The sequence below is a fragment of the Hypanus sabinus genome, chromosome 31 (assembly GCF_030144855.1).
Source record: "Hypanus sabinus isolate sHypSab1 chromosome 31, sHypSab1.hap1, whole genome shotgun sequence".
NCBI lineage: Eukaryota > Metazoa > Chordata > Chondrichthyes > Myliobatiformes > Dasyatidae > Hypanus > Hypanus sabinus.
Genome location: NC_082736.1, coordinates 9,871,410 through 9,883,491, shown reverse-complemented (window position 1 = coordinate 9,883,491; position 12,082 = coordinate 9,871,410). Strand labels below are relative to the sequence as shown.

Here is a 12,082-nt window from a genome sequence, read left to right as displayed (position 1 = left end):
CTGCCCGCTGCAGCAGCTCCTCAGCCACACATTCATCAGTGGTATCTGTCTATATCTCCCTGCACTAACAAGTGTCACTGGGAGTAATATAGAGCTTACTACTTTTTAGTTTCTGTCTTATTTTTCTAAATTCACTGCACAGGACCACATCCCTCCTCCTCCCTACATTGCAATAACCAACATGCACTGTCCACCACGATGTCCAGCTTTTCAACCTTCCCTTTGAAATATCCTGCAGCTGCTCCTGGACCATCGGACCATAAGACACAGGAGCAGAATTAGGCCATTTGGCCCATCTCATCTGCTGCCCCATTCTGCAAGGAATCAGAGATCATGACAGATTTTTAAACCCTCTGAAACACTTTTATCCGGAAATTTGTTAATTTAGCAGCAGCAGTTCAATGTACATGATAATATCGAAATAAGTTACAGTATGTGTGTATATATGGATATGTATATGTATATAAAGTAGATTAAAATGGAGCAAAGTTTAAATAATATATATAGAATACATCTACAGCAGCTTTTGGGTGTTTTAAAGTGATAAACCAAATATCTGCAAACTCCTGATGAAATATATCTGCTGCCTTGCCTTCTTTATACTGTAGCTGCATCAATAGATCCTCAGAGATATTGACACCCAGGAACTTGAAATTGTTCGCTGTCCACTTCTGATCCCTCTATGAGGATTAGTTCATGTTCCCTCTTCTTACCCTTCCTTCAATCAGCTCTTTTCTGTTACTGACATTGAGCACAAGGTTGTTGCTGAGACACCACTCAACTAACTGGTATATCCCACTCCTGTATGTCCAATCATCTCCATCTGAGATTCTGCCAACAATGGTTGTATGAGGCATATTTATAGATTGCATTTGAGCTATACTTAGTCACATAGTCATGGCTATAGAGGGAGTAGAGCAGTTGACTAACTGCACATTCTTGAGGTGCATCAGGGCCAGTGTTGATCCTCAGCAAAGAAGAGATATTTGAATTTGAATTGACTTTATTTCTTGCATCGTTCATGTACATGAGGAGTAAAAATCTATGTTATGTCTCCATCTAAATATGCCATGTGCTATCATAGTAATTTATAATAATTGTTAATAAATAGGACAGTCAATGTACATAGAGGTTCCCTCAGATCAGCGTGAGTTAATCAGTCTGATAGCCTGGTGGAAGGAGCTGTCCAGCAGCCTGTTGGTCCTGTCTTTTATGCAGCAGTACCCGTTTCCTGGATGGTTGCTGCTGGAATAGATTGTGCTTGAAGTGAGTTGGGTCCACAATGATCCTTCGGGCCCTTTTCTCACACTGGTCTTTGTAAATGTCCTGAGTCATGGGAAGTTCACAACTACAGATGCGCTGGGTTGTTCGCGCCACACTCTGCAGAATCCTGCGATTAAGGGAGGTACAGTTCCCATACTAGCCAGTGGGGATGCTCCCAATTGTGCCCCTGAAGAAATTTCTTAGGATTTGGGGGCCCATAGCAAACTTCCTTAGTAATCTGAAGTGAAAGATGTGCTGTTGTGCCTTTTCCACCAATCAGCAGGTACGTACAGACCACGTGAGATCTTCGGGTATGTTGCTGCTGTGAAACTTAAAGCTGTTTACCCTCTCAACTCCAGATCCATTGATGCCAATAGGGGTTAGCCCATCTCCATTAATCCACACAATCTGTGTGGATTATCACCAAACCACACAGATTGTGGTTTCCTGGTTAGGAGGTCGAGGATCCAATTGCAGAGGGACTAGGTTCTGTAGCTTATTGATCAGGACTGTGGGAATGATGGTGATAAACGCTGAGCTCTAGTCAGTGAACAACATCCTGACATAGGCAGCACAAATTCACTACTCTTTACTCAGGAAATTGCTCCTTATCTTTGTTATAATGGTATGTCCTAGTATTTTGAGGCTGTGCCCTGTGGTCCCAGACTGCCCCACTATCGGAAATACCCTCCCCACTCCATTCTAGACCTTTCAATATTTGATTGGTTGCAATGAGATTCCGTTATTCTTCTAAAGCCCAGAGAGTACAGCCCCAAAGCCATCAAACAATCCTTGTTCATTAACCCTTTTATTGCCATGATAATTTTTGTGAACCTCCTCTAGACCTTCTCCTATGTGAGCATGTAGTTTTTTAGATAAGTGCCCAAAACTGTTCACAATACTCCAAGTGTGATTAGACCAATGCCTTATAAAGTCTGAGCTGATCCATCCTTAAATATCTTTTCTAATAATATCCCTCCCACTTAACATAAGAGTCACCAGGGTACAGTTTCCCTTTTTGTCCCTATTGCAGTTCTTAAAAAGAGGAAGAATATTTATCATTTTCCACTCTTCTGCATCCTGGCCTGTAACTACAGGAGCATCAGTTTTAAGTTTTGTTAAATTTGTGTCCTTATTTGATCCCTCAAGCATCAGGTTTTTGAATCGAAGTTCAAAGTAAACTTATTATCAAAGTACATATACATTCTACAACTTTGAGGTTTGTTTCAAACAGGTTGCCATAAAACAAAGAAAGCCAAAAAATCCACAAATAAAGTAAGACCATCAAACACCCAATGTGCAGAAGGACAGACAAATCCTGCAAACAATAAGCACAAGCAAATTTTGTAGCGTATTGAACTGAAATGCTCAAAGAGAGTTTGTGCACAGATGCTTAGTTCAGTGCAGAGTGGAGAAGCGAGCCATGTCCTATCATGAGCCTATCAAGCTCTACCTTAAATACACCCAAGGATGTGGCCTCCACAGCTGCCTGTGGCTATACATTGAACTAATTCAGCACACTCTGGCTAAAGAATTTCTCCGCATTTCTGTTTTAAATGGACACCCCTCTATCCTTGTGCCTTTTAGTCCTAGACTCCCCCAAGATAGGAAACATCCTTTCCACATCTGCTCAGTCCAGGCCTCTCAACATTCAAAATTATATTCCCCACCCCACCCCCATCCTTCGAAATTCCAGTGAGTACAGACCCAGAGCTATCAAATGTTCCTCGTATGATAACTGCTTCTTTCCCAGAATCATCCTTGTGAACCTCGTCTGGAATCTTTCCAATGCCAGCACATCTTTTCTTAGATGAGGAGCCCAAAACTCTTCACAATACTCAAGGTGAGGCCTCACTAATGCCTTAAAAAAGTCTCAGCATCACATCTCTGCTCTTGTATTCTAACCGCTTGATGTGAATGCTAACATTGCTTTTGCCTTCCTCACCTCCGACTCTACCTGCAAGTTATCTTTAGGTTGTTCTGCACAAAGACTCCCAAGTCCCTTTGAGTCTCAGGTTTTTGGATTTTCTCCCTATTGGGAAAATAGTCGGTACGTTTATTTCTACTACTAAAGTGCATGACCATGCATTTTCCAACAGTGTATTTCATTTGCCATTGTCTTGCCAATTCTCCTAACCTGTCAAAGTACTTCTACAACCTACCTGTTTCCTGAACAGTACCTGCCTTCTTGTCATCTTGCAATCTTGCAACAAAGCCATCTATTCTGTCATTTAAATCATTGATATACAGCACAAAAAGAAATGTTCCCAACACCGACCGCTGCGGAACACCACTACTCACTGGCAGACAACCAGACAGGACCCTTTTATTCCCTCTTGCTGCCTTCTACCAATCAGCCAATGCTGTAATCACGTGAGTAACTTTCCTGCCGTACCATGGGCTATTAACCTTGTAAGCAGCCTGATGTGTGGCACCTTGTTAAAGGCCTTTTGAAAGCCCAAACATATGACAGAATCTGCATCCCCGTTATTTTTCCTTCATGCAATCTCAAAGAATTCCAACAGATTCATCAGGCAAGATTTCCCTTTAAGGAAACCATGCTGACTTTGTCTTTACTTGTCCTGTGATTCCAATACTCTATAACCTCATCCTTAACAATTAACTCCAACATCTTCCCAACAACTGAGGTCAGGCTGACTGGTCTATAATTTCCTTTCTGCCGCCTAAAGAGTGGAGTGACATTTGCAATTTTCCAGTCCCCTTGCACCATGCCAGAGTCCAATACGTTTTGAAAGATCATTACTAATGGCAACATAATCTCTACCGCTAACTCTGCAAGAACCCTAGGGTGCAGTTCATCTGTTCCGGGTGACTTGTATACCCTCAGGGCTTTCAGCTTTTTGAGCACCTTTCCCTTATAATAATAATAATAACTGCAGTCCCTTCTCTCCCCTCACACCCTTCAACAACTGGCACACAGCTAGTATCTTCCACTGATGGAAAATACTCATTTAGTTCATCTGCCATCTCCTTCCCACCCCAACACATTATTATTTATCTGGCCTATTCTTCTAGCAGTCAAATATCCAGTCTCATCTCTCCGTTATGTTTTACATACTTCTAAAATCTTAAACTATCCACTTTGATAATATTTGCTAGCTTGCTTGCATATTTAATCTTTATCCTCTTTAGGTTGCTCTCTGTAAGCTGTCAGAAGCTTCCCAATCCTCTGTATTCTGACTATTTTTTTTTCTTTGTTTTCTGCCCTCCCTTTTGGTTTTACATTAGCTTTGACTTCCTTGTCGGCCACAGTTGTACTATTTTGCCATTTGAGTATATATTTGTTTCTGGAATACAATTATCCTGCACATCCCTCATTTTTCTCAGGAACTCTCACCATTCCTGCTCTGCTGCCATCTCTGCCAGCATCTCCTTCCAATTTACTTTAACCAACTCCTCTCTCACACCACTGTTACTACCTTTACTCCACTGAAACATTGCTATGTCAGACTGTACTCTCTCCCTATCCAATTTCAAGTTGAACTCAGTGATACTGTGATCACTGCCTCCTAAGGGTTCTTTTACTTTATGTTCCCTGATTGCCTCCTGTTCATTAATTAATACATAATCCAGAATAGCTGATTCCCTCGTAGGCTCAACAACAAACTGCTCTGAAGAGCCATCTCTTAGGCATTCAGCAAACTCACTCTCGAGATCTATTTCCAATCTGATTTTCCCAGTTGATCTGGATGTCGAAATCTCCCATGAAATCTCCAATAACATTGACCGTTTGACATGCCTTTTCTATTTCCTGTTGTAATCTGTGGTCCACATTCAAACAACTGTTGACGGCCTGTTTATAACTGCATCAACGTCCTTTCACACTTGGAGTTTTTTTTAACTCTACGCAAAATGATTCAACATCTTCCGATCCTGTGGCACATCTTTCTACTGATTTGATACCATTCTTTTCCAGCAGAGCCATGTCAACCCATTGCCTACCTTCCTGTCCCTCTGATGTGTCTAACTTGGGCATTTAGCTCCCAACTATAAATATTTTTCAGCCGTGATTCCGTGATGATCACATTATACATGACAATCCATAACAGGGCAATAAGATCATCCACCTTATTTCTTATACGTTGTGCATTGAGGTATAACACTTCAAGTATTGGATTTGCTACCCTTATTGATTCTGCATCCCTCTGCTGGCTACAGTTATGTCCTATTATCTGCTCGCTCTTCCTGACAGCGTGACTGCATGCTATCTTTTCTTTCTTTACCAGCTGTCCTTTCAGGCCAGTTCTCATGCCCCTGCCAAATTAGTTTATACCCCCCCAACAGCTCTAACAAACCAGCAGTACGCCCACAAGAAAATAAATCCCGGGGTTGCGTATTTAATGCAGAAATGTATTTTGATAATACATTTATTTTCAGCTTTGAACTTTGTAGAAGGGAGCCGGGTGTTGTACTGGTCTGTGTCCTCACTGGCCGGTGCTGTGCTCTGGCAGCTCAGTGTGCTTGGAATATGGTATCAGTGTGTTTACAGAGGTGTGTCCCGATTACACAATTGATCTTGTCCAACCAGGAGCTTAGAAGATTCACTGGAGACTAGAATAATTTTCAGACTATTACTGGTCACAGGATCATTCTGGGTTGATCTAGTCTATTTGACCCATTAATCCTGACTAATTTCTCTTTGAACACTGGTTGTTCCTGCCACATACTGTTTTAGGAAACCTTGCTGAAAACTTTTAACAAATAATGCCCCAACCAAGACTCAAGTGGGAAGGGAGACCCAGTCAGTTTCCAGAGATTATTCACTACAGGTACTCGGTTGTTTTTACATCAGTCCATTACCTGCTGACATATCTATTCCTCTCTCTCTTACTGGCTGTTGGGAGCCCTACAGTTTCATCCCATCACAGTGATTTCATCTTTCTCATTCCTGAGTTCCACCCACATTGTCTTACTGGATGAGCCTCTGGGATGACCTTGAATTTGTGATATTCTGCCTGATCCGCAGTACTGCTCCCCATACCTCATTCACCTCCCTCTGGACTGTCTGAATCTGAATCCTGGAATGTTTAGCTACCAGTCCTGCCCTTCTTAGTAATGGCTGAATCACTGTGCCATGTACTAATCCAGGCTCGAAGTACATCTGCATTAACTGTTCCACACTCGGTACTGATACAAGCACACTTCAGGCCCTCAATGCCACTGTGTTCATTAACTTGGCCTAACTATCCAGTGGTGTACTGGGCCAATGGCATCAACACGGATGATGTCATCTGAGAATAAATTGATTAGAAAGGCTGACTCTGTTATTGGAGTCAAACTGGACACACTGGAGACCCTGGTAGAACAAACGATCCAATGGATATCCTGGCAATTCTGGACAATGTTTCTCACCCTCTGCATGCCTCCTTGGCTGAACAGAGGAGCATCTTCAGTAACAGACTGACATCACTGTGCTGCTCCAAGGAGCGCTGTATGAAGTCATTCTGACCCCCGGCTCTGTAATGAGTCAACCCGTAGCCGGGGAAGTGATGACACCCCTCATGTTAGACTGTTTGTGGTAACTTTTTATTCTTTCTCTTACTTCTAATACTTGTTTATCTGTGCACTTGTAGTGCTACTGAGACACTGTAATTTGTCTATTTGGACTTACCTTCTGTGTTAATCCACATCCGTCAACGCCACCAGTGACCTTTCACTCTTCCCATCTCCTCTCCTGGAAAAAAAAACTCAAATGATCCATTTAACTAAAACCCTCCGTCTTGCACCAGCTTGTTAGCCACACATATAACTGTACCACCTTTTTATTTCTTCCCTCGGTAGCAGGTGACACTGGGATTACCCCCATCATCCCCCCCCCCCCCCAAGAGACTCTACTTATCTTTTTCCCCAACTCCCTGAGTCTCTTTGCAGGACTTTGTCTCTTTTGTTAGAACCAATATGGACACGTCCTCTGGCTGCTCACCCTGCCCTTTCAGAATGGCCTGTACTTGTTCAGTTACATCCTTGGCTCTGGTACCAGGCAGGTAATGCAGCATCCTGCAATCTCTCTGCTTGCCACTGATACACCTGTCTGTGACCCCGGCTAATGAATCCCCAGTCACTCAGGCTCAATGAGAACACAGAACAGTATAGCACAGGAACAGGCCCTTCTTCTGTCTGTGTTGAAGAGGATGCAAAATGAAACTAAATCTCCAGCCTATGTATAATTCATGTGCTTCAATCCTCTGAATATTCATGGCTTATCTAAAACCCTGTTAAGTGTCATTATCGTATCTGCTTCCACCACTGCCCATGGCAGCCGAAACCCGGCCCTCACCACTCTTTGTATGGAAACAGAAATCTTACCTGCCCTGAAATCCACCTTTAAATTCTCACCCTGGCATTTTAAAGCTGTGCCTTCTCATATTTGATACTTCTACACTGGGGAGGTGATTCTGACTGTCTACCTTGTCTACACCTCTCATAGTTTTATAAACTTCTGTCATTTCTCCCCTCAGCCTCCTTCACTCCAGGGAAAACAGTCCCATTCAATCTGATCTTTCCTTGTAACTCAAGCCCCTAGTCCGAGTAACATTCCTGTGAATCATTTCTGCACCTTAATCACATCCTTCCTCTCCTGGTGACCAGAACTGCACAGGCTACTCCTGGTGTGGTTTAATTATGATTTCTACAACTGTAATGTGATGTCCGAACTCCTCTGAAAGCCTTTGCCATGAATTTAAGCATGTTGTGCACCTTCTTCACCACCTTGTCTACCTGTGTTGGCACTTGCACGGAACTATTTACCTGTGCTTCAGGTTTATCATTTCATTAACACTCCTCAGGACCCTGCCATTCACTGGGTATGTCCTGACAAGCTTTAACTTCCCAAGATCCATCATTGTTCGTTTGTTTGACACTAACAACACTTCTCTGTTTCTCTGCACTCATGTCCAAGCAATAAATGTCCATGAGCCATTCACCTCTGAAACTTCGTCATGTGTGGTATTATGAACCCCTCACTGCACCCGTCTCTATTTTGTTGTGCAGGCAACACCTCGACCCCACTCTATTTCTCTTATTTACAATTTATCTCCACATAAATAGTAGTGAATTTTGATTCCTCCTACCACATGCCATCACACTTAACACATTAAACTCCATTTACCGTGTATTCTAATCACAAGCTTCCCCATATCCTGTTGGAGAGAACAACTGGCCAATCAGAAATGTTTTGAACGATATGGGTCAAATGCAGGGAAATGGGACAAGGAGGAGGATAACCTTGTCCATAATGTGGTGGCGAGGGTGATACTGACCACAAGCTCAGATGGGAACTTTGGTCAGCGTGGACCATTTGAGCTGAAGGGCTCGTTTCTGTGCTGTGTGAATCTGACTGTAAGCCCTCTTGCCTTAGTTCAATGACATTAAACTTTTCTAAATGATTTGTTATGTTTTCACAGATTATAGACACCAATAGCTGAAGTGAAGTTAACTGGACTACAGTCACCTTTCTTCCACCCTTCTTCAATGGTTTTCAACTCCACTGGGACCTTTCTGTAACAGTGAGTTTTGACAGACTTCAATGTCTCTACTTTCTCTCCAGACTTCCTGTGAAACCCTCCAGTGCAGGTTGTTGGGACCTGGTAATGTTTGCTTTTCATCCCATTAGTTCCTCCCTCCTGATAGTGTTATGTATCCCGTAACTGGAGAACTTACCAGCAAAGATAGTGAGGTCCGTTGAAGTCTGATGTCACTATTTTCAAATGTTTTTATTTATAAAGGGGCACAAAAGTAAGGTTAATGCAAACATTCAGATAATGCACATCACCAATACTCAATCTAAAGCGCGGGTATAGTCATAATCATCATTAAGAAGTAATCTCGGCTGTTGTCTAGGGGATAATATTTTTGTCCATTGGAAATATAAAAAGTCATTCAGAAGTCTGCAGACTTTAGCCTTTCGAGGACTCGTTGGGTTTCACGTGTTTTAGAGGGATCGGTGAAAACGAAAAGAAAACTTTCCCGTGTCTTTATGAAGCCACTCCGTTAAAACCAGGGGAGCGTTGGTTTCCCCGTTGTTAGTTCGAAGTCCTTCTCGGTATTATCAGCCACCCGCTCCCCAGGCAAAGGTGTTAGGAGTTGAGTGGCTTCCAGCTCTCAAGGGAGCTTTGAGCAAGCAAGTTCTTCTGGTGCATCGCTAGGGTACTGCATCCTGCAGTCCGCTTCTATCTTTACTTGCAGAGTTGTAGCTGTCCATCAAAGTAGGGGGATGCAATCTCCACCCCCACATGTCCCGAGGGTGTTCATGTCCATGGCATCTGTCACGTAGTAGGGACACACAGGTGCCTCTAAGAACAATGGTCAGAAGCATTGCATTGTCTCTCACTTCCGAGACCCGAATTAATAGCGATCTTGCGATTCTCCGGAAGGAGGGGGCGGCTCCTGCTCCTTCGGCCCCTCAGAGCTGTGGTACCTTCATAACAATAGTGATTGTTACACATTATTGCACAATTTTGAAATATCATCGTTAGATATCTGTGGGATGTTTGCTGTGTCCCCATTGGGAACACTACTGCAGATTATTGAGTTAACTTATCTGCTTTTTCCTTATTAGTTTTAGCTTTTGTCTCATCACTGGTTCCTGGAAAAATCCCGATCCTCTTTTCTAACGCCAACCCTTGCCTCTTTATATGTTCTTTAATTTAATGTATCATTTGAACTCCATTCAGCACAGAAGATTCTTTGCTGTCTCTGATCCCTCTGTCTAATTGGTATCAATGTCTGCTGAGTGTTATGAACAGTCTCCTTAAACATTGCCACTGTTCATCACTGACCTGTCCCTGCACCTATTTACCTTATCTGCCCCAGACAACTCCACTTTTACATCACTGTAATTGCCTTTATTTAGGTTGAGGACATTGGTTCTGGACCCTGGTGTTCACCCGCAATCAGGCTCTGGAGTTCTCCCACATTGTGATCACTTCTTCACAGATCCTTCACCACAAGATCTATCTGTATTCCCACCTCATTACACAGATTACATCTGAAATGTCCTGTTCCTGGGTATGATCCTGCTGAAAGAAACTGTCTCTGACTACTCTACAAATTCCTCTTCAACTGTACCAGTTTGATCAATACACAGACTGAAGCAAACTGACAACAAAATGCTGGAGGAACTCAGCAAACGGTCGACATTTCAGGCTGAGAACCTTCACTGGGATTAGAAAGAAAGGGACAAAATTCAGAATAAGGTGGTGGGGGGAGGGGAGGAGGATATGTGAGTGTGGGGGTGTGGTTTGTGGAGGGATAATGATGTGAGGAGCTGGGTAACAGGTAGAAAAGGAAAAGAGAAGAAGAGAAAGGAATCCATTAGTACAGAACGTTAGACCATGGGATGACACAAAGGAGGTGGAGAACCAGAGAGAGTTGATGGGCAGCTCATGAAGATGTGTGAAGAGAATTCAAGGGGTTAAATGGCACCAGAATGGGGGAAAAGTCAGAAAAAAAGGAGCAGTTTGGAAGGGGGGGGGGAATAGAAGGTAGTGATTTCCAGAATTTGGAAAAATCAATGTTCATGCTGTCAAGATTGGAGGCTACACAGTCAGAATATGAGATGTTGCTCATCTAACCTGTATTTGGCCTCATCGTAGTAGTAGAGGAGGCCATGGACAGACTTTGTAGTGATGGCCCTCTGCTGGGTCAGGGTCGACCATGGATATTGTACCCTCGCTGTGAAACTCAATTTGCAAGCCAGAGTAGTACAATATGTAAAGCAAGCTGTTACCCATGCAGGGGCTTCGGCTCTCAACACCTCTGATGAATCCAGAGCAACGGCAGAGACCGATGGGGTCAGGCACCAATGGTATCACAGGATTGCCAGTCTCCATTGAACATCGGACCGACAGGGAATCCAGCTCTGGATTGTTCCTCGGGGTTTTCTCCCGAAGCCTTTCCCATGAATGGGTCTAGCCACAAGCCAGTAGAGGTTTCAGATCAGAATTTTCCTTCCACTAGACGAGCTACCAACCGTGGGTGAAAGCCCCATCTGCCCATAGCAGTTAGTTATATGATGCCAGTAAACCCAGTTAGACCCTCCCCATCACAAGAAAGAGTTTGTCGGGCTTTGTAGCTAAGCAATATGTAAAAGCCAGGAGTTGGACTTGCTTGACAGAGGCAATTTGAAGCAGCAATTAATAGGAAGTGACAGATTGTCCCTGTTACTACCCCACCATTGGTTAAGACAGCTGTAAGGCGGTGTCAGTCTATGAATGGGAAATGGAACTAGAATGGGTTGTCACTGGCAGATCGTGGTTGTTGCAGCGCACAGAGCAAACGTACTCAATGTAGTGGTGCCCCAATCTGCTTCCGATTAAATCTCTCATGACAATCTCATTTCCATTCTCATCTCTCTTTGATATTTCCCCTTTTGTGCTTTATCCCATCGGGAGGAACACCTGAGGATCTTGAGACCACTCCTAACAGATCTCCATAAATTGTTTTAAATTAATTATAGATATAAAACACAAAAAAATTGACTGTATAAATATTCACCCCCAAATCATCACAGGTACAGTCAAGTAGTTTTAGGAATTACATTATCTGTTAAGTGGAGGTCACTGTGTGAGTCAAGGTGTTTCAATTGATTGTAGTAAAAATACACGACTGTTGGTAGTCAGTATCCTGGGAGAAACTACACCATAAAAACAAATTAACACTCTGAGTAGTTCTGCAAAAAGGTAATTGAAAAACACAATTCAGGAGATGGATATAAGAAAATTTTCATGTCACTGAATATCCCTTGAAGTACAGTTAAGTGACTCATCCTGAAATGGAACAAATATGGCAGAGCTGTGAA

General features: G+C 43.0%; 1 protein-coding gene across 2 annotated transcripts in view; it reads right to left on the bottom strand.

Annotated features, from left to right (window-relative positions):
- Window positions 1–7,155: 7,155 nt before the first annotated feature.
- LOC132383853 (histone H1-like) overlaps window positions 7,156–12,082 on the bottom strand; it is a 54,181-nt gene continuing 49,254 nt past the window's right edge. Inside the window, exon 2 of one of the 2 annotated variants that reach the window (XR_009508778.1) lies at window positions 7,156–9,700. The gene's annotated coding sequence lies outside the window, so the exon portion shown is untranslated. The remainder of the gene's footprint in view (window positions 9,701–12,082) is intronic. The other variant, XR_009508777.1, reaches the window with a different exon arrangement.